Source organism: Pinus tabuliformis, chromosome 1_1 (assembly GCF_031772625.1).
Source record: "Pinus tabuliformis cultivar Carrire ecotype Pingquan chromosome 1_1, CPIR1, whole genome shotgun sequence".
NCBI lineage: Eukaryota > Viridiplantae > Streptophyta > Pinopsida > Pinales > Pinaceae > Pinus > Pinus tabuliformis.
The window spans coordinates 572,581,620-572,586,534 of record NC_142297.1 but is presented as its reverse complement, the minus strand read 5'-3'; positions in this window follow the sequence as shown (position 1 = coordinate 572,586,534).

Sequence of the window (4,915 nt, the reverse complement as noted above, 5' to 3'; positions counted from 1 at the left end):
CCACTTTCCGGCGAAGGTAGTTTCCGTATGATCGAGCCCTATGCAATCAAATTTGGGCACGTGTTCCTCCCTATACGTCATCATATGTAATATTTCGGGACGTAATGATGAGTCAGGTAAGGTCTCCCGAAATCCACCATCGTCGTCTGATTGTCTTCATCAATCTCCGTCGTTGATTGTTCAAACCTGCATACGAACCAATACTAAAAACATTGCGTGGAGTAAAAGCTTTTGGGTTGACCGTCGTCAAGTAATTAAAATTATTTACTCCAGTTGGCAAAGCATTTAAGTTTTTTTTATACGGCCTATATTATAATCGTTTTTTTTGTTAACATAGATAACGTGTATGTAATATGTTTTTTTGTAGTTATTTTTTTGTTTTGACCATTTGAGAAATGTAGTGGCAGTGAAAACCAAGGGCGTTGCACATCTTGTGCGAACAAAAAAAAAGGCTCTCGTTATAGAAATGCACAGCAGTGCATAAGAAACTGTTGCTCATTGTAATGTAAGTAGAAGTGTGAGAGTGAAAATGTGTGCACAGCAGTGCGAGTGAAAAGTAGAGGAGCACATATGAAATATGCATGTCTTTTTGTTAACTGGTGGTGAAGAAAAGTAAAATACCGCAAGCAGGGGAGGCATATAATTTTTCTTTGGTAAGCATGTGTAATTTTTTTTTTTGTTTTACAGCAGCGTGTAAAAATAATTTTACACCAGTAAATGTAAAAGGGGTTTTACAACTGTAAATGTAAATGGGAATTTTTCCAGCAGTGTAAATTCTCAGGTGGAGACAGAGTTTTGCTGAATATTGTTTTTGGTGAATCCCTCTCAGTAAAAGAGGATGAATACGTATCAGGCTTTATATTTTAATGAATAAAAATCTTTTTATGGTGGTGTAATACTCTGTTCTCAGTCATTTTTTTAAAGCTTCCCTGTGCACAAAAGATCCTGGAGTGAAGGAAACAGAGCATTGCCTCTGTGTGGAGTTTATTTTGTTTGTTTTTGGGATTTTACCAAAAAAAATCCCCAACAGTGGTATCAGAGCAGGCTTAGGCTCTTTGAAGGTGTTCAAGAAGTTGAAAGGAGGAGTCTTTTGTTGCAGCAGTAAATCTTCTCCAGCAGAGTGAAGACACAGTCAACAAAAGATTCAGGTATTCCTCAAAGTTTTCTTTTTGTTACTGCTGAAGAGACAATCAATGTTTTAAATACACAATCAAGGAATGGCTAGCACAAGCACTAGCATGGGTATGTTTAATACCCAGCTCCCACAGTTTAATGGGAAGAACTATGACTACTGGTCAATAACCATGAGAGCTTTATTCACCTCTCAAGATTTATGGGAAATAGTTGAAGATGGTTTTGCAGAACCAACAGATGAAAATGAGTTCAATGCATTAACTCAGGGAGAGAGAGATCTGTTGAAGAGCAATAAGAAGAAGGATTCAAAAGCCCGTGTGTTGTTGTATCTAGCAGTAGACTAGAGTGTGTTTCCAAGGTTAGCAACAGCTAAGACAGGAAATGAAGCATGGCAAACCCTCAAGACAGCCTATCAAGGCATGGAGAGAGTGAAGACAACAAAACTACAATTGCTGAGAAAATATTTTGAGAATCTGTGCATGAAGGAGTCAGATAATATTGACTCATTCTTCACACATGTGATTGGTTTGGTCACACAGATGAGGACTCATGGAGAAACCATTGAAGAAAGGAGGATTGTGGAGAAAATATTGAGGGTTTTACCCTCAAAGTTTGATGTGATTGTCACCACCATTGAAGAGACAAAGGATCTCTCAAACTTTTCAGTTGATGAGCTTCATGCATCACTGATAACACATGAGCAGAGGTTGAGTAGAAATGAAAACTCATCTCTAGAGCAAGCCTTCAAGACCCAGATGTCCATTGGAAGAGGAAGAGGTCAAGGCAGAGGAAACAAGAGAGGAAGAGGTGGAAGTCAAAACAGAGGTGGAAGGAACAGCCCAGCAAATGCTCAAGGAAGAGGCAGCAATCCAAATCAGAACCAAGGCCAAGGCAGCAGCCAACAAAGAGGACAACATCATGCTCAAGGACAAAGGTATGAAAAATCCAATGTCCAATGCTATTATTGTAAAAAATATGGGCATTATGCCAGTGAATGTAGGAAGAAGCAACATGATATGAGTAATAGACAAAATGCAAATGTCACTAGAGAAAACAGCAGCCAAGATAATGTGTTGTTAGCTTGTAACATGGCTGAAACAAATAGTGAAGACATATGGTTTTTAGATTCAGGTTGCAGCAACCATATGACAAGAAACATAGCCCTCTTTTCTGCTCTAGATCAGAATATGAAATCAGATGTCACACTAGGAACTGATAGTAAAATCTCTGTTATGGGAAAAGGAGAGGTAAAAATATTTACAAAGCAAGGAGAAAGGAAAACCATAGCAGATGTCTACTATGTCCCTGGAATGAGATGTAACCTCTTGAGTGTTGGACAACTTGTCCATAAGGGGTACAATGTTTTCTTTAAAAATGATGTATGCACCATCATGGATATAGCACCCAGCAAAAGATGCATCGCTGAAGTGAAGATGACAAGGAATAGGATGTTCCCTCTCAGGATAAGGGCAGATTTGAAAAACAAAGGAGAAATTACAGCAGTCACCCAAGAGGCTTTCCAAAGCGTGCCAAAGGATGAAAATTGGTTGTGGCATTTGAGATTTGGACATCTCAATTTTGGAGGTCTAAACTTGTTGAGCAGAAAAGGAATGGTAAGAGGATTACCATTGATAGAGAAACCGGACAGCCTTTGTGAAGGTTGCATTTTGGGAAAACAACACAGAGAAAGTTTTCCATCAGGGAAGAGCATAAGGGCAAAGGCACCCTTATAAATCATCCACTCAGATCTATGTGGACCAATGCAAGCTCCATCATTAGCAGGCAGCCAATATTTTCTAACATTCATTGATGACTTTACAAGAAAAACTTGGGTATATTTCCTTAAAAACAAAAGTGAAGTGTTTGAGAAATTCCGAAATTTCAAGGCACTTGTGGAAAACCAAAGCGGGCTGCATATTAAAGTCTTGAGAACTGATAGAGGAGGTGAGTATATCTCCAAGGAGTTTCTACGTTTTTGTAGAGAAAATGGAATTCATAAACAATTTACAGCAAGGTACACCCCACAAAAAAATGGAGTTGTTGAAAGGAAGAATAGGACCATCATGGGTATGGCGAGGAGCATGCTAAAGGCAAAGCATTTGCCAAATGATTATTGGGCTGAAGCTGTAAATTGTGCAGTGTATATTTTGAACAGGTTTCCTACAAAAGCAGTGTTGAACAAAGTGCTGGAAGAAGCATGGAGTGGGAGAAAGCAAGGAGTCACCCACATGAGAGTTTTTGGATGTGTGGCCTATGCACACATACCAGATTAGCTAAGGAGGAAGTTGGACAACAAAGGGGAGAAATGCATCTTCATTGGATACAGTGAGGAATCCAAAGCTTATAGGTTGTATATTCCATCCACCAAGAAGTTTTTTGTCAGCAGAGATGTTCAATTCTTGAAGAGGAAGCTTGGGATAGAAGCATAGAGAAGACAGTTAATGTTAAAAACTATTTGTCTCATGATGAAGATGATGAGGAGGTGGCTGAAATGCATCCCCAAACAGCAGCGCTAACACAAGGACAGCAAGGGACACCATTGAGGATAAATGAAAGTGCTTCTCCAAGCACACCAGAAGGTGGAAATTCAAGTGCATCTTCAAGCACTTGCACTCCAAATGAAAGAGGTAAGAAATTTAGAAATCTAAGTGACATTTATGATGAAGGAATGAATTCCTTATTTGCCTTGTATTGTCATGTTGATGATCCTATTCATTTCGAGGATGCAATTAAAGATAGGAAATGGGTAGAAGCTATGGATGAGGAGATGAATGCCATAGAGAGAAACAAAACATGGGATTTGGTTGAGCTACCAAAAGGCAAAGAAGTCATTGGAGTTAAATGGGTCTACAAGACCAAGAGCAATGTTGAAGGTAAAATAGAAAGACACAATGCAAGGTTGGTTGTCAAAGGGTACAAGCAGCAGTATGGGAGAGATTATGAGGAAACTTTCGCATCGGTTGCAAGAATGGAAACCGTGAGAGAAGTGTTGTCCATAGCAGCTCAAAACAAATGGAAAGTCTACCAAATGGACGTGAAGTCAGCATTCCTAAATGGAGTGTTAAAGGAAGAGGTTTACATTGAAAAGCCTCTAGGCTATGAGAAAAAAGGTGAAGAGCACAAAGTGTGCAAATTGAAGAAAGCTCTTTATGGGCTGAAGCAAGCGCCAAGAGCATGGTACAGCAGGATAGATTCCTATTTATTGGATAATGAATTTGATAAATGTGAGGGAGAACCCACACTCTACATCAAAGAAAAAGATGGTAAAATTTTAATTGTTGTCTTATATGTTGATGATGTTATTTTCACAGGTAATGATGATCAGCTCATTAAGAATTTTAAATCAGTCATGAAAGAGGAATTTGAAATGACTGACATGGGTTTCTTGAGATACTTCTTAGGTATAGAGGTAGATCAAAATGAAAAAGGAATTTTTATCTCGCAAGCTAGATATGTAAATCAAGTGTTGGGCAGATTTAATATGCAAGAATGCAAGGCAGCAATCACTCCCACAGTGATGGGATTAAAACTCAGCAGAGAGGACAACAACAAGGATTTTGATCCTAGTTTGTACAAGAGTATTGTTGGCAGCCTTATGTATTTAACAGCAACTAGGCCTGACATTATGTTTGCTGTTAGTTTAATTTCCAGATTCATGGAGAGGCCAAAGGAGGCACATTGGCAAGCAACAAAAAGAATTTTGAGGTATGTCAAAGGTACCAAAATGTTTGGAATTTTATATAATGTCTCAGAACATTCAGATTTGGTTGGATACACTGAT